Source organism: Chionomys nivalis, chromosome 20, assembly GCF_950005125.1.
Source record: "Chionomys nivalis chromosome 20, mChiNiv1.1, whole genome shotgun sequence".
Classification (NCBI taxonomy): Eukaryota; Metazoa; Chordata; class Mammalia; order Rodentia; family Cricetidae; genus Chionomys; species Chionomys nivalis.
The window spans coordinates 7,657,140-7,676,207 of record NC_080105.1 but is presented as its reverse complement, the minus strand read 5'-3'; the positions used below and the strand labels follow the sequence as shown (position 1 = coordinate 7,676,207).

The 19,068-nt window shown below is 37.0% G+C and overlaps 2 pseudogenes; both read left to right on the top strand.

The window, feature by feature from the left end:
- Positions 1 to 19,068, top strand: part of LOC130862662 (non-receptor tyrosine-protein kinase TNK1-like) — a 618,047-nt pseudogene that overhangs the window by 343,773 nt on the left and 255,206 nt on the right.
- Positions 3,652 to 4,621, top strand: LOC130862673 (olfactory receptor 10C1-like; annotated as a pseudogene).

The following is a 19,068-nucleotide window of genomic DNA, read 5'->3' as shown; positions in this document are numbered from 1 at the left end:
CTTAATTATCTCTTCAAGTACTGTGATTGGAGGTAGGTGGCACAGTTAATTTATCAAGCCGGGCCTGTGGAGGGTGAATTAAAGTATATAAAAGGATAATTAATACTCAAAACATTTTCCTGTTATTTTTATTCTAATTACTTACTGTCTGCTTCTGTTAAGACTTTTATAATTTGTGCAGACTTCAGCATCCACCTCAGAAAACAGCTTTCTATTGCTATTAATCACTTGTTTCCTGGTAAATTAGAATTCATTTTGTCACTGTGATACGCAAGTTATATGGTACATTGTAATCTAATCAAGCGATCCTACTCTTTCTACTGGGTTGACCTAAAGTGTAATTCAGTTGGGTAAGTGGTCCTTGGTGAGTGAATGTGGTAAAACCGGGAAAATGGGAGTAAGCATCCTAATTATCTTTTCCTGCTCAATCTACAGAAATTCTTTCACTTCCTGACAGTTTCTACCTGCAGACAATGCACTGTTTCAGAAACAGTATCTTACAGTGTGTCATAGCTTATAAGATCAGACAAGGAACCGAATCCACCAATGAACTTTCCTAACCTTGTGACTCTGGGAAATGATGTTTTTCACCTGTATCATTCACAAAGCAGAAAAACGTATAGTGAGCTTGACTTGGGGCTCTGAGATGTGTAGTGTATCATGCAAAACCAAGACTGTAAGATATCAAAATCCTCTCATCTCGTGCACCATCTCTTGCATATAGTTAGTTGCCAAGTGAACCTCCAGACCTTACCAGTTCTTAAGGCACACATTATAACACTGAAGGCCTATGTATAAAATAGAGCTGATTATTGGTATAAAACCACTTAAAATTGCTTAACTAGAAAGATGGGGAAGATTACAACATGTAGTGCTTACAAGGAACCAGTGATTCCAAAATTAAGGTCAAGAAAATGTAACAGGTGAGAGGCAGATAGGATATTTACACCAGAGCACTCTGACCCTTATTTCTTTCTCAAGAATCTTGATACTCCTTCTGAGTAAATAATTTTCTCTCCACGGATTGAGATGAAAATATATCATTCTGGTTGCATTTCCTAAACTGAGTTCCTGAAAATTTAATTAAGATTCAAGACCACACTCTGTATATGGAGAGCTTATTATACAAATATAGAAACTACTACTAAGTGCAGCGTATTTAAGAAAATATTTCAAATTTAAAACATAACTCTTTCTGGGTTGGCTTCTTGGATTATTTTCCTTTGTTCAGTCACATGTGGATTTTGTCAATACAAAATACATGAGAAATATAGATATTTGAATTTAATATAGTACACAGGAAAGTTTATAATACTTCGAAGTAAGTATAAAAAGCATCACAACAGAATACCCAGTGTTTTGGCTATTTTTACAAGATCTGAATTCCCTGAGAGTCCAAGTAATCCCAGACTTCCTGCTTCGTGCTCATCAGAACTTTAAGTCAGCCCACATGTTCTCTACACTTAAGTTTTTAGAACTTCTGCATACACAGGTAAATATCTATCTAATAAATACAATAATGCATTATACACATTTATATCCTCTCAGGAAAGAAGATGCAGGCACCATTTTTATATGTGTATGCAGGTTTTAAGTAATCTTGCTTTTCCATTATCCACAAAATAAAAATTATAATTTAGAGAGCAATTAATGATAGGAGCAAAGATTACCGACTGTGGTGTGAGTTTTCCCAAAATACAGTGTACACAAAGGTAAATATAGTATGGCTGTGCGTAGACATACATCCTGTTTATATCCTGTGTGGCTAGTAAGCATTCAGCACCTGACCACTTTAAAAGTGATTTTAGGGAAGTAACGTAGTTCTCACTAAAGCAGTCTCATGGGGGAATAGATTTCTTTCTCAGCCCCTTTTAATAAGTGGTCAAATTAAAGAACAGAGTTTAAACAGTGTTATCTGCATTGTTGTCTATACTAAGATTTTAACTGATACACAGTCTTCCCAGAGTGAACCTGTATTTCACTCTATGATGGAGGAAGGTCATTGGTTAATAACAAAAAAACTGCCTTGGCCCTTTGATAGGACAGCAGCTTAGATAGGTGGAGTGGACAGAACAGAATGCTGGGAGACTTCTCATTACATGAGAATTTATGGATTGTTAAAGATGGAAAATATAATGATAGAAAGTGAAGTCCGTACACAGTCTCTGTATAAGGCTGTACTCAGAAGGAAATGAGAAGTAATCAATACCACAGTGGTAGATGCTAATTTATCAGTTTTAGTGAGAAAAGCGTGGAGTGTGACTGCTAGGTGGAAGAGTTGTGTGATTTTTCAGAAAAAAGACAAAGTTATACTGGAACTGAAGAGTTTACTAGATAGATAAACAATGAAGCAAGGACACAGAAGCCATACAGTGAGAAAATGAACAAAGAGTAAATGAAGTGTATAAATACTACACATGCAAAATCCAAGCAGTTTGATGGAATTGTAATGTGAGGTCCATTGAGTGAAAGGTTAAAGAGAAATTTCTATCATGCCAGGCACAATGACTTACTGTGGGAACCCCACCATTCCAGAGACTGAGGCAGGGAATTTGGGAATTTGATGCCAGCCTGTACTACATATCAAGACCACATCTCTTTTACTCTTTTTTTCTTTATTAAACTCAATGCCCTGATTCATAGAATTTTATGAATAATAATAAGAAAGTAGAAATTTAGTGTGCATACCATGATACTCTCACTAAGAAAGCATGCTCTATTAAAAGATGGGAACTATTAAGATATGGAAATTGCTGTGTGATGGTGGAATATGCTCTTAATCTCAGCACTTAGAAAGAGAGGCAGTCTGATCTCTGTGACTTCATGACCAGCCTGCTCTCTAAGATGTTATTTGATTTGATTTTATCTTCACATAAATATAAGTCATACTTGAAGGAATAATTTTTCTTTTTCTTTTTTTTTTTTTTTTTTTGGTTTTTCGAGACAGGGTTTTTCTGTGGTTTTGGAGCCTGTCCTGGAACTATCTCTTGTAGACCTAGCTGGTCTCAAACTCAGAGATCCGCCTGCCTCTGCCTCCCAAGTGTTGGGATTAAAGGTATGCGCCACCACTGCCGGGCTGAAGGAATTATGTTTTAAGGCACGTATATGAATATTAGCCATAGAAATCACAGAATACTCTGGCCCTACTACATTCTGAGATGGGTGGAGAGAGAGTATCCACAGCAATAGGAAAGCATAGATAAGAGTTGGTGGGAGAGCAGATTTTCAAGGGGACATTGATAACACGTCAATGAAAAGCATGGAAAAAGAATTGAGTCACAAGTAATGATTTCCTTTTCTTTTATTTGGCTGATATCTTACTCCACAAGTGAGGCTGAACTCAAACCAATGGTAAGCTTCCTGCCTCAGCTTCATCAGGGCTGGGAATACAAGGGTACAGCACCTGTCCTAAGTCCTGAGTCACTCAGTATAATGTTCAGTACACGTTGGAAAATCACTTGATGTGGTAAGCAGAGAAAAAGGTTAGATATGAAACTCTGTGATGATAAATACTTGTTTGTAAACATTAATTTTATGGCTGAAGATGAAGATTCTGTCTCTGACTTAACTGAGGATCTTAAGTATTAAATTGAATAATTTCCCCCACCTGCAAGAATCCTTCTAATGACTTGCTCTTCTCTCTTCCAGGAGATGAGTGTCAATTGCTCCCTGTGGCTGGAGAACAGCTTGTCTGTCAAACGCTTTGCAATTGCTAAGTTCTCTGAAGTTCCCTGGAGAGTGCTTCCTCCTGTTCACCCTCATCCTCCTCATGTTCTTGGTATCACTGACAGGCAATGCACTCATAGCCCTTGCCATCTTTACAAGTCCAGCCTGCACACACCCATGTACTTTTTCCCGGCCTACTTGTCTCTCCTGGAGATTGGCTACACTTGCTCTGTCATAAACAAGATGCTGCAGAGTCTTGTGAGTGAGTCTCGGGGGATCTCTTGGGAGGTTTGTGCCACACAGATGTTTTTCTTCTCATTCTTTGGAATAACTGAGTGCTGTCTACTGGTAGCCATGGCTTTTGACCGCTGCATGGCCTTATGCTACCCACTCCAGTATGCAACCCGAATGAGCCATGGGGTATGTGCCCATTTGGCAATGGTTTCATGGGGAATGGGATGCATAGTAGGGTTGGGACAGACGAATTTTATTTTTTCTTTGGACTTCTGTGGGCCCTGTGAGATAGACCACTTCTTCTGTGACCTTCCCCCCCTCCTGGCACTTGCCTGTGGAGATACATCCCAAAACAAGGCTGCCGTCTTTGTGGCGGCAGTCCTCTGCATATCCAGCCCATTTTTTCTGATTATTTCTTCCTATGTCAGGATTCTGATTGCCGTGCTGCTGATGCCTTCACCTGAGGGACGCCATAAAGCTCTCTCTACCTCTTCCTCCCACCTACTTGTAGTCACACTCTTCTATGGCTCAGCATCTATTTCCTACTTGAGGCCCAAGGCTAGTTACTCACCAGGAATGACTAGCCAAATTCTTGGCCCTCTTCTATACAGCGGTGACATCCATGCTGAACCCCATCATCTATAGTTTACGGAACAAGAAAGTCAAGGCAGCCCTGAGGAGAACTTTGGGCTTGAGAAAAGTTCTGAGCAGGAATAGGTAACAACAGAACCACACAGAATTATTCACTAATAAACATGAATATAGAACCAGAGTAAACAAACAAATATTGATACATTTTCTGTCTGACTTATTGATCCGGGATGTCATTCTTATGTTGTGAATGAATATTGCTTTTATTGGTTGATGAATAAAGCTGTTTTAGCCTATGGCAGGGCAGAATGTAGCTAGGCAGGAAATCCAAACAGGAAAAAGAAGGTGGAGTCTGGGAGACGCTGAAGGAAAAAGATGCCAGATTATTCCCAGTAAGGCCCAGCCACATGGTAATACACAGAATAGCAAAAACTGGTTAATTTAATTGTGGGAACTCGTCAGTAATATGCCTGAGACATTGGCAAAACAATTATAAGTAATATTAAACCTCTGCAAGTTCATCTGGGAACTGGCAAGCAGGAGAGTAACCTCCAGTTCTAATTTATATTGAGTATCTTTGTAATTTTGAAAGTATCTCTTCATCCAGGGCTGTGTTCTAATTACTAATTCTGAAATGATTTCAAACACTAAGGGATACAACTAAAGAGACCAATACAATAGAGAGCATTCTATTATGTTTTAGTTCAGGATGAAAATCTAAATTGCGATATCTCAGAAGTTTTGCAAATTCTAGTCCCTGATGCCCCCAAGACTTCTGCTTCCTATCCAGTTATATCACACACAAATCTTTGTTCTAAAGCAACTATATAATGGTCTTATATCAGTTCATGTCTTTATTTTATAATGTCACATGCTAAAAGTCTTTGAATTCTTTTGTAAATTGTAATTAACTAAAACAGTGTAAATATTACAATATGCTGAAATGTTAATTTGAAACTATTTGCTTTAAAATATTAAAGAAAACGTTTATTTTCAAGTGTTTCCATGGAAGTTTTTTTAATGCTAAATGGTCAATATTTTGGAACTTGCAGGTCATTCAGGCCAGGGAAGCCGCTCGGTTAACTGAATGTCTTTACCTCTCCCTCCATTCTTCCCAGTCCCATCTCCAGTCTCATCCCCAGTTCTGCAGCAGCATACCCACTGTAGTAGCCCCTCCTCTCTGAAACCCTACCCAACAGACCATGTAGACCTTCTCCTACAATATTTCTTCACCCAATATTTCTTCATACTGATATCCCAGTACGTATCATCTGCAGGCATTCCCTGGGATTAGCAGGCCCTACAGGCTATGGAAACAGGTAGGCCAATTGCAGATCTTAGTCTCTCCCTTCTCTCTTTCAAATCCAACTCCTTTTGACACCTCCAGCTCTATAACAGATGACTTGTATCAGCCTCATCTCCACCACACTAGGATAGGTTTTGAGGTACAAAATGCTCAAGATAATTCCAGCTTGGCTAGCTTTGATGGTGTGCTTTCTTACAACATTCTGGCCAGATATTCAAGTAAGAACTTCAGAAAAACCCTACCAACTACTCAGAGACTATATGCAATTGTACCAGATAGTAATCTTGAAACTTAAGTTTCATTTTAGTTTTTAAAAGATCCCACAGAAATAATATTGCACCCATGACAGCTGGAAGTATTTCTAAAAGCTATTACGACTGAGTACATATTATATTTGTCTTTCTGGGTCTGGGTTACCTCACTCAATATGATTTTTTCTAGATCCATCCATTTGATAATTTCAAGATGTCATTATTTTTTCTGCTGTGTGGTACTCCATTATGTAAACATACTACATTTTATTTATGCATTCTTCATTTGATGAGAATTTATAGTTTAAGGGTTTTTGTTATTACATATAATGCTGATATGAACATAGTTGAGCATTACACCTGCTCTATACATACACACACACAGACACACACGTGATGGAGGAAGGTGTGAACAGTTTTCAGCTGCTTAGATTGAATTGATATTTATAGCACGTCAGATTTAAGAAGAGAGAATGTGCTCATGATAAGATTGTGAAGTTTACTGAGCAGAACTAAATTCTTCACCTTAAATCAGAAAGGATTCTCAAATTTTAAATGTATTTCATATCCAATTAGTCAAAATAACACTTTTTTATTAATTAATTAATTTATTTAATTATTAAAGATTTCTGCCTCTTCCCCGCCACCACCTCCCATTCCCCCCTCCCCCAATCAAGTCTTCCTCCCTCCTTAGCCCAAAGAGCAAGCAGGTTTCCCTGCCCTGTGGGAGGTCCAAGGACCACCCACTTCCATCCAGGTCTATTAAGGTGAGCATCCAAACTACCTGGGCTCCCACAAAGCCATTACATGCAATAGGATCAAGAACCCATTGCCATTGTTCTTCAGTTCTCAGTAGTCCTCATTGTCCAAAAATAACAAACTTTTAACATGCTTAATCATTACCAAACATTAACTGAATCAACAGTTACATTATTTGAATATTTGAGTTGAAGAAAATATTATGTTATTTATATGTATATGTAGGTGCATAGAAAAATATGTACACATATTCATGTTTATTTCAGCATAATTATTATTGTCTTAATGGTGATTTTTTAATACACATAACAAAATGGATAAATAATAATTTTATAAAATATGATATGACCAATCTAAGAGGCTTTAAAGGAAATGAAGATTGATGACAGCTGGAGCATAAATTATTTCAATCCTTTTGTAACCTTGTTGGCAATCTTTATTAAAAATGAATATGCTCTAACATTTAGATAAGAAATTACATTCCTCCAACAGATGCTCTATCATACTACAAAAGCATTTGTTCAACTATGTTCATAGCAGCATTATTTGTAATAGCCAGAACCTGGAAATAACCTAGATGCCCTTCAATAGAAGAATAGATGAAGAAAGTGTGGAATATATACATATTAGAGTACTACTCAGCGGTAAAAAACAATGACATCGTGAATTTTGCATGCAAATGGATGGAAATAGAAAACACTATCCTGAGTGAGGTAACCCAGACCCAAAAAGAGGAACATGGTATGTACTCACTCATAAGTGGATTCTAGCATTAAATAAAGGACATTGACTCTATGAGATCCTAGAGGAGCTAAATAAGATGAACCCAAAGAAAAACATAATTATCCTCCTGATATTGGAAGGAGACAAGATTGCCAGGCAAAAAAATGGGGCACTGAAATGAATAGAGAATTCTCAACAGAAGAAATTCAAATGGCCAAAAGACACTTAAGGTCATGCTCAACCTCCTTAGCAATAAGGGAAATGCAAATTAAAACAACTTTGAGATACCATCATACACCTGTCAGAATGGCTAAAATCAAAAACACCAATGATAACCTTTGCTGGAGAGGTTGTGGAGAAAGGGGCACACTCATTCATTGCTGGTGGGAATGCAAACTTGTGCAACCACTTTGGAAATGAGTGTGGCGATTTCTCAGGAAGTTTGGGATCAACCTACCCCAAGATCCAGTAATACCACTATTGGGAATATACCCAAGAGATGCCACATCAAATGACAAAAGTATCTGTTCAACTATGTTCATAGCAGCATTGTTTGTAATAGCCAAAACCTGGAGGCAACCTAGATGCCCTTCAATGGAGGAATGGATGAAGAAAGTGTGGAATATATACACATTAGAGTACTACTCAGCGGTAAAAAACAATGACTTCTCGAATTTTGCGTGCAAATGGATGGAAATAGAAAACGCTATCCTGAGTGAGGTATCCCAGACCCAAAAATAGGAACATGGGATGTACTCACTCATAATCGGTTTCTAGCCATAAATGAAGGACATTGAGCTTATAATTTGTGATCCTAGAGAAGCTAAATAAGAAAGTGAACCCAAAGAAAATCATATAGTCATCCGCCGGGAGAGGGGAAGTAGACAAGATTGCAAGGCAATAACTGGGAACTTGCGGGTGAGGTGGCATGGGGCAAAGGGGAAATGGGATGAGAAACATGAGAAGGGGAGGATGGGAGGAGCTCGGGGGATTGGGATGGTTGGGATATAGGAAGGGAGGATACGGGAGCAGTGAAGTATATATCCTAACTAAGGGAGCCAGCTTAGGGTTGGCAAGAAACTTGACTCTAGAGGGGTTCGCAGGTGTCCAGGGAGATGTCCCCAGCTGGTATCTTGGGCAACTGAGGAGAGGGAACCTGAAATGACCCTATCCTATACTGATAAATATCTTACATATCACCTTAGAACCTTCTTAATTAAGGGAGCCATTTTAGGGTTGGCGAGAGACTTGATTCTAGAGATATTCCCAGGTGTCCATGGAGATGTTCCCAGCTAGATCCTTGGGCGGCTGAGGAGAGGGAGCCTGAAATGACCCTGTCCTATAGCCATACTGATGAATATCTTGCATATCACCATAGAACCTTCGTCTGGCGATGGTTGCAGATAGAGACAGAGACCCACACTGGAGCAATGGACTGAGCCCCCAAGGTCCAAATGAGGAGCAGAAGGAGGGAGAACATGAGGAAGGAAGTCAGGACCACGAGGGATGCACCCACCCACTGAGATGGTGGGGCTGATCTATTGGGAACTCACCAAGGCCAGTTGGATGATGGAGCATGTGATCAAACCAGACTCCCTGAGGTGGCTGACAAGGAGGACTGACTGAGAAGCCAAGGACAATGGCACTGGGTTTTGATCCTACTGCATGTAATGACTTTGTGGGCGCCTAGTCTGTTTGGATGCTCACCTTCCTAGTCCTGGATGGAGCGGGGAGGACCTTGGACTTCCCACAGGGCAGGGAACCCTGACTGCTCTTTGGACTGGAGAGGGAGGGGAAGAGGAATGGGGGGAGCGGGAGGGAAATGGGAGGAGGGGAGAAGGTAGAAATTTTTAATGAAATAATAATAAAAAAGAAAAAATTACTTGTAAATATGGAAAAAAGAAATTACATTCCTAGATTTAGCAAAAAATAAAAATTATTCATTTGTTCATTGAAAGATATATACGAGAAAGTTCTTTCCACATCATGTGCCCCTAAATATAACCAAAAGTATAATTGCTGTTGTACATCTTCTTTTCATAGGTGGAATGATATGTGAAAAGCATAAATGTTAGACAACAGAAACCAGTCACAAATAATATTAATTACATGCTGCTTATTAACCTAATTTCAAAAGCAGGCAACTGTAAGGCACAGTTCATTAGTATCTCAGAGCATCCTTACTGGAAAGAGTCTCAAGGAGAACTGAGGGTCAGTCCAGCAGCTAGCGGGCATCTTCAAAATTGAATGTAACTTTAAATATAAAGTGTCTTCAGTGTGTATTACACAAAAGAAATAGATAATTTTTTAAAAAGTGAGATAAGACCAGTAGAAGAATCACATAGAATTTAATAGCTTTGTAATAATTTATGCTGCTATTTCTTGTATTTTTCCCCATGGCCAAAATTCTCATTTACTTAAATTCTGCTTAATTGCAACAGAGGGACTGACTCCCTAAGGTCAGAATTTCTAGCACATTTGGTTCTAATGTCACTAGTCTACAAGGGTTAAAAGGCAGATTATAGGCAAATGTGACTTACAAAATAAGCAGAGTCAGATTTGTGGTGAGGGTTAGATACACCGAAGGTTCAGAGCTGCAAGGAACTACAGAAGCGAAAGGTGAAGCCAGCCTAAGAAGTGAGGTACCCAGAAACCCGAGACACATCTTCCATTAGGATGAGCAGTCAGTATTCTAAAAACGGTAACTTTACTTTTATTTCTTATATTTTTCAAAGTATTGCTTTGTGAACTGTAATGATAGTAAAAACATTTGTTTCACAGTTAGAGGCTATAAGCAATGCAGGAGAGAGGCACAACAGGGATTGGGAATTAAAATTACTACAGTCAATAAAAAATTAATTTACAATAAATTAAACCAAAGTCATCTTTTTTTTTTTTTTTTTTTTTGATTTTCGAGACAGGGTTTCTATGTAGCTTTTGGTTCCTGTCCTGGAACTAGCTCTTGTAGACCAGGCTGGACTTGAACTCACAGAGATCCGCCTGCCTCTGCCTCCCGAGTGCTGGGATTAAAGGCGTGCGCCACCACCACCCGGCTAGTCATCTTAAACTTGACCATCATGGGTGATATTGAGATTGGATTACTAGTTTCATCCATCAGGATAGCCAAGTGAATGGCAGGAGAAGCTGTGCCAGGTAGTTATGCTAAAGCATGAACTGACATTGTCCTCAAAACCAAAGGAGATTTCATAAGAAACCAACTTATAGGTTTGAGAAATGATTTAAATAATCAAGAATCTGGATTCCTCTTTACCACATAGTCATAATTCTATATGTATTAGCTATAATCTGCAAAGAATGGCCACTGAGGGTTAGGGAGTCTACATTTTTTATTTGCACTGCTTACTCACAATGAACCTTGCAAATGCTCAATGAGTTTATTATCACTCTAGTTAGCTTGCAAAAAGAAAAACAATGAAAAGACAGGTTATTAGGAGCCTTCTACCCATGGCAATCTGATCATGCACCCTACACATAAACTCCTTTTCTGCTTAAAACTGAAAGGCTACATTTTTTTATGAATGTAAGCATGAGAACATTTTTTGAATAATTGTTGTCAACTATTTGTTTAAAATAGCTATAAATATTATTTTCTAAGTAAACCTCTAAACATATCTACTGTGTCTTATAAACTTTCTCAGAATAATAAAGGCTATTTGGAAAATTTTCTCAGGAAACACCATTTAATTTAGAAATTTTAAAAATTTCTTTTAGCTGTGTTTTCCTTAAAATTAGTAATGAATCATATACTTTAAAAATGTAGAAGTCATGCTGTTCAAGATGAAATGCCACCATGAGTGAAATCCAATTTCGTGGTTTGTTACACTTTAAATACCATTTCCAGATGTTCTCTATTGTCCAAAGACCATCCATGAAGGCTAAAAGTCTTACACCTTTCTTTTCGTAAAATATTAATTCTCATGTTTATCTCAGTTAAATCCAAAAGGAATGCTTATTGGTACATGCAAAAGAACAATCTGTTTATTACTATGATCTGGTAACTCAAATTATACTTAGGATGTTTATCTCCTCAATTTATCAAATAGTTCTGCTTATATCCATTATGAAATTCATGAACCACAAGGAAACTGGTGACCAAAACATTCTTTGCCATTGTGGGATAGTAATCAACCTGAAATTTTTCATGTCATGAAATTTTTTTTGTTCCATATCTACTCTCTTACATCCAATCACTGAATTTCTATGATATCTTTCCTAGCCAGTAATTCCACTATGAGGGCTATAAAGTGACTGAGATGAAATGCATGGATGTTTTCTCTGTTCCAAACAACAGCTCCTGATGTCTTCATTGAGGACTCTGACAGGAAATAATTGAAACCATAATGTCAAGTATGACAAATATCAGTAAGAGGAACTACAATGTTCTTTGGAGGGGAACTATATTTAGCCACATCTATTGTAATTGGTTAGTAGAAAACAAAGCACAATCACTAAATGAAACATGGAAAGCCGGGTGATGGTGGCGCACACCTTTAATCCCAGCACTCGGGAGGCAGAGGCAGGCGAATCTCTGTGAGTTCGAGGCCAGCCTGGTCTACAAGAGCTAGTTCCAGGACAGGAACCAAAAAGCTACGGAGAAACCCTGTCTCGAAAATCCAAAAATAAATAAATAAATAATTAATAAAAAAAAAGAAATATGGAAAAAAGTAATACAATTGTAAAATAAAATTGTTAATTCTATGATAGGCAAAGAACACATTTTTATTTTTGTGTTTTTTTCATGATTTCAATTAAATATATCTCAAAAAAGTGAGAAAATATTTCACCTTTTATATCTTGTCTGCTTCATATAATGAGTTATTCCGGGATAACTACTTTTGTTGGCTGGACAAACAGCATGTAAGATGTGGCAGAACCAGAGCTGAACAAAAGTTACTGGGATGCTGGAGAGGTACAGAAGGAATTGCATAGATAATTAGCAAAGAATAAGACATTTCAGTGAAACAAGAGAGATAAGAACAAGAAATCTATCATACAAAGGGGTGACTATAGGTAAAAAGATACCTTCTATTATTGAAAAATGCTAACAGAGCTGAGGTAAAGTGTTTTCAACAATAATTATTAGGATTTATTATCACATGAATAAGTCACTATATTTAGTCATATTTCTCAAATTTCTCAAATTATTTATAGACAGCATGTACGACTTTGTCAAAAATAAGATGGTGATAAAAACAAATTCATATAAAACTGTCAAAAATTCTATAGTAAGTGAAGGAATAGAATTATACATATCTTTATTTTGGGATTAAAACTATTCTTAAATTACATTAAACATTATCTCTAAAGTGGTTACAAAACCTTTTTACCAAGAGTCGTGATAATGTTTGGTATCTTAACAACAATATTACATTTATATAACCTTGTACTTCAACTGTGTAATTTGAGTAATTTGTTCTCATTTAAACCAAGTGTTTATTTTACACAAAGGAGCATGAAACATACAATGCAATCAATTTGCATATGTACATAGTCATATTTTTGGTGGCTGTCACAACACAAACAAGTACCAGATAATTTTTAAAAATATTCTTCACAACTTTTCCCATTCTGCTGCATAAAGCTGAATATATAAACAATCATTCTAGCTTCAGGAAGATTACATGAATATAATGCAAAATTTTAAGAAATCATGTGAGAATTTTCCTCATGTAGGAAGTATGACTAAATTGGAAAAAAATGAGATCATCTCTGGAAACTGACTTTTATAGTTTGTGTTATTTGACTGTGGGTGTATGTGTGTGTGTATGTTTCTTTTTCCTTTTTTTGTTTTTTGTTTGTTTGTTTTTGAGACAGGTTTCTTGGTAGCTTTGGAGCCTGTTCTGGAATTCGCTCTTGTAGAACAGAATGGCCTTGAACTCATGGAGATCTGCCTGCCTTTGCCTTCCAAGGGAAGTGCTGGGATTAAAGGCATGTGCCACCACTGCCCTGCTGTGTGTATGTTTCTTTACATAAACAAAAAAGGACACATTTTATACCATCAGTCTCAGTGATGTTAACTCCTCATTATTCTGTGGCTAAACATCTTTGTATATTAATTTTACATGCACATTATCCTGCGTTTTAGAGGTTTTATCCTTGTTGTCTTAATTATATTAAGCAGAGAGAAGATTCTACAAAAAAAAAAACAGAAAAGAAAAGAAAAAGAAGTATATTTGTCACCACCAACTGACTGCTTTTCATGGGTAGCAATTTCAAACTTCTATTATACAAAAGTATTAAGAACCTGCAGGAATGTGCCTTACTCTCTCTGAGGCATGAATGGGGTTGGGGGAAAGATGGAGGGAATGGGAGGAGGGGAGGAAGGGGGTATTGGTACGTGAAATGAAAAAAAAAAGGATAGTTTGTTCTCTTTTAAAAAATAAATAAAAGAACCTACAGGAAAGCAAGTTCAATTGAGAAAAATTATGTTCAAAAATATTTTGAGTAAATTACAAACTTAATGAAGCTTCAGTGAGGTTTTCACTTTCTTCTGTGTTAATAGATACAACACCTGATAACAAGTATCATATAATACATCTTTATTATATTTGCCTTTTATTTCTTTATTTTTGTTAGGTATTTAGGTAGCTTGCGGGAGCAATGGAGAGACACAGAGCCTCACTCTGCAATCCGTGCTGGCCTTTCTTTCACATAAATCCTCTTGCTTCAGCCTTTCAAGTGTTGGGGTTACCAGTGTGAGTCACCATGCCTGGTTCTAATTTGACTTTCTAAAACTCTTTACTTGTAAAAATGTGGGTATAAGAACGGATGACAGACTATACATGCACAGCTGTTAATACTATTTTTCTTATTGCAGAAATAAAATGAAGTTATTCATGGTTTTGTTTCAGCATCCCCTATCCAGTTTCTTTACTACATGAAACATTAAGGATAACCAGGACGGCAAAGCTCTATTATTGATATTTTTCAGTATGGAATTCCAGCAATGAGAAGGCTCAATAGCACCCCTCATCACACCAGCGGCTTTGTTCTGGTAGGCTTTTCTGAATGGCCCCGACTGGAGATGGCTCTCCTTGTCGTCGTCTCCATCTTCTATATATTGACCCTCTTTGGTAATTCAGCTATTATCATTTTGTCTCGCCTTGATCCTAAACCCCATACCCCCATGTATTTCTTCCTGGCCAACCTTTCCTGTTTAGATCTCTGCTATACTACTTCTACTGTCCCCCAGATGCTGATAAATGTACAGAGCCATAAGAGAAGCATCAGCTATGAGGGATGCATAGCACAACTGTTCATCTTCCTCGGCCTTCTCTCCATCATGGCTTGTGATCGCTATGTGGCCATCTGCCAGCCTCGGCGTCACACAGTTGTCATGCACTCTCAGCTGTTGGCAGCAGTAGCCTGGGTAACTGGTTTCAGCAACTCCTTGGTGCAGACAGTCCTGACTTCTTTGTTGCCTCGTTGTGGGAAATACCAGATAGAGAATTTCTTCTGTGAGGTACCTGCCATGCTTCAGTTATCATGCGTTGACACCTGGGTCAATGAGATAGAGATGTATGCTGCTGTGGTTGTCATAAAAGTTATCCCACTTGGGTTAATTCTTTTCTCTTATGTCAATATTGTCAGAGCAGTCATAAGGATACAGTCTTCTGAAGGTCGGAAGAAGGCTTTTCACACTTGTGGGTCCCATCTTTTGGTGGTCGTAATGTTCTATGGCTCTGCCATCAGTGGATATGCATACATGGCACCTAACAGCAGCTCAGCAAAACTGAAGGGCAAGCTTTTGGCACTCTTCTACGGACTCATGACCCCAATGCTTAACCCTCTTATCTATACCTTGAGGAACAAGGATGTCAAGGCAGCAGTGAAGAAGATACTTGGAAGAGAACAAGAGCAAGGATAGAATTCAGCTTAGGTGAAAACAGGTCCTATTGAAATCCAGTCCTTGGTTCCGGAGCAGACTTGCTAACAGCCATTATTCTTCTAATCAGCAAAACTATCCTGATTGTGACTACTTGTTATTGTTTATATGAAATAGTCAATTAGTTCAACAAAACAAAAAATGATTAAGTAAATATTAAATTTTATTAGAAATGTTGTGTGGAAAATGAATAGGGGTAGCAACTTTTTAAAAGTGTAAAAACACATCTACATGAAATTTAGTCATTTTGTGCCATACACAAACAAAATGAAATATAATTTCCTACCTTCAATATTTTGCATGTTATAAAGATAAAGATAAAGTTTTATATCTAATCTTCCTTTAATCAGTATTTTGAGTTACCTTCCTGATAAATGAGTGGCTGTGGTAATGATCTGCACTGCTGTGGAGGACAGTAATGAGAAGAGGGCCCCATAAAATCCTTCTGACTGTGTTACTTTCCTCAGTCTTCCTCACAATGTATTTTTTATCTCATATTGCATTGTGTAATAGATTTGTTTCCATTGTGATTTCTCTGCATGTAAGGAACAGAGCATAATAGATTTTTTGGTTCCAGTTTTTGATAGTATACAGAAATTATCTATCATGCTAGGGAATTACCATTACACTATTTGTTATTCAATAATATTGTGGTTTTTTATTAACTTAAGTCATTATCTTGTTTCCAATTTTTGAAGAAAGGATTTCATTTATTTTATGATGAACTGAAAATTGTTATTATTTTTCATATAATATATTTTGACCATATTCTTTGCCTTCCCCCAACTCCTTTATCATCTCTAACTCCCTACCCACCCAACTTCATGGATTTTTTTCCTCTCAAAAAGAAAAAGAAAAGAGAAGCAACAAAAAACAAAAAGAATGAAAATCTAATAGAAAAAGTCAGTAAGACAAAAACAAAACAAAACAAAAAGTACACACACACACACACACACACACCAACAGCATGGAGTTTGTCTTGTGTTAAGTAACTAATCCTAAGCATGAAGCCTGCCATACTCCTCTTCTCAGTGCTGAATTTTTTTCTAGTTTGAACCTTTGAAGGTCTTGTGCATGTTGTCATAGTCTTTCTGTCTGTCAGTCTTTCCTATTTGTAGTCTTTTGATTTTCTTCAGTTGTTTTATTGTTCTAGGTAAGAATTTAAGTCCTATATTGGATAGGTATGGAAATAGTAGACAATCTTGTCTTGTTTCGTAGGAAATGTTTTGAGTTTCTCTCCATTTAGGTTGATGTTGACTATGAGTTTACTATAAATTGTCTTTATTGTATTGAAGCATATCCCTTGTATCCCTAAGCTCTCCAGGACTTTTACCAAGAAAGGATGTTGGATTTTGTCAAAGGCCTTTTCAGCATCCAATGAGATGATTACATGGTTTTTGTCTTTTAGTCTGTTTATGTGGTGGATTATGTCAACTGATTTCTGCATGCTGAATCATGTTTGCATCACTGGGATGAAGCCAACTTGATTATATTGGATAAGCCTTTAATATGTTTTTTAATGTTATTTATTTTTCTCAGATCTCTCATGGTGTTTATGACTAGGCTGATTGATTATAGCTTTGTCAGTTTAAGAGCAGAAAGCATACCAGCTCCTCCTACAAAGCTTCAGATGTCTTCTCAGTTCTCTTCATTAGTAAAAATCAGGCCGCTGGCCTCAATAGAGAGCTACTTCTAGGTCTCTAGCTGACAAAGGCACAGTTTACCTTGCTACCAGACTCTAAAAAGAGTATAATCTCACAAAACAGGTTGCAAAGTAACTTTTTGCTACTCCTTTGTGAGATATTTTGTTCATAGATTTGTTGGCTATTTATAGCTGTGGCAATGAGAACATTTTCTGTAGATTTAAATGCAGTATTTGCTGCATAAGAGTTTTCTTGCTTTTTACCCCACTTACGCCCTCTTTTTTATTACTCTTTAAGCTATTCCCAAATAACTCTTTTTGTGGATCATTTGTAGTGTCTATGAACTGACATTACTACTTATGTGAACATACTCTCGCAGAGAATAGTACAATTGATGGTAAATGAGTGATCCACTATCACCATCCACCCATCTACACCCATCAACAGGATCTAGCATCCACCTGCAAACTATAGTCGCACAACAGCAGCGCAAATGTTATGAGAGTATCCAACCACTTTTTAAAATTGGATTATGGAATCACACCTAAAGGAACATAGAAATAAAATGACTCCCAATGGCAAATATAAAGAAAGAAAAGAAGCAAATTCCACCCACCAAGTACCTGTTTTCTACAGAAATTTTTATGTAGTCTGTCAACAGGCAATTTTGTGAGATTGTCTCTATGTAAATTTGACTATTAGAACAAAGAATGAATGATATCACCCTAAGGCCTCCTGGTTTGTGTGTGGTGGGTGGGGGATGGAGCAAGGTTACTCCCTTGTCTGTGCAGAAGTCACACTGCTGAAGTGTTTTGGGAAGGAATTCCATTTTGAAGGGAAAAGTCATGGCTTCACAAGGTTTTTACATATATGACAGTGATTTTTCTAAAATCGGGTTGCTCCATGTGGACATGGACGTATACACTTCCCGAGGATCTGCCTGTTGGTCTGTCATCTGTACATTCACTGTATATTGTGGACTCTGACAGACAATTCCAGCTCTAGGGAATCCAATAGTTCTCTTACTTCTTTGGTATCTGTATGCTTTGTGCACAAAGACACATGCATTAATAAAGTATGATAAATATTTTAAATTGTTTTATCAAAAACTAGAGAAAGTCATAAGCAAAGCCACTGAAAATGTCAAGTATTTGTGACTGAGCCCTCCATTTTGGTCTGCTGATCTATCATGCTTTCTGAATGCTGAATACTTCACACTGGCTCGATTCCTACATCTTTATAGTAATTTTAAATCAGAAATCAAGGTGTTGTAATTTTATTTGAAAACTGTTTATCTATTGAGATCTTGGTCCATTACCTTCCCTTTGATTTTACTTAATAATGTTGGCTGTGTAGCAATGTCTGGCTTCTTGGAATCAGACAGAAGCAGTGAACAGTGGGTAAACTCTATTGTAAATGTAATAAAAATACCCACAAGTTAACAATCTAACTTTAAACAGGACAGTTCCACAAAAAAATTACTTCAATCAATTTCAGTAATCAAGCTTAATTTTTAATGTTGTTAATGGGTTGTTTAATTTGATATTTGAGAGTTAATAAGACAAATTAAAGATAATTGGGGTGACTTTTAAATTTAGATTTAATGGCTTTAAGAAATACATTTTCTTCTTATTTTGTCCAATTTGAAATTTTATAAGTTCTTTTACCTCTGCTTAGACTAGTTAAAGAAAACCAAAAGAACATGCATTTTACATTATTTAAACATTTAAAGAATTTTACAAACTAACTAGAGAAGGCTGAATCTGAGAACCGAGGAATTCATAATCATTTTTTAGTTCTACAAATTTCTTGTCTTGTTTTGCCTGGAAGGGACTGGATTTCTAAGATCATGTTATTTAATAAAATCACCTAATATTCTGAATACAGTAATCACAGTTCAGAAATTATCATCTAATGTACATAACTTGATATGTAAAATTAATTTTTTTGTGAAAATCTCATTTAGCAAAAACACAGGATGAAAAAACC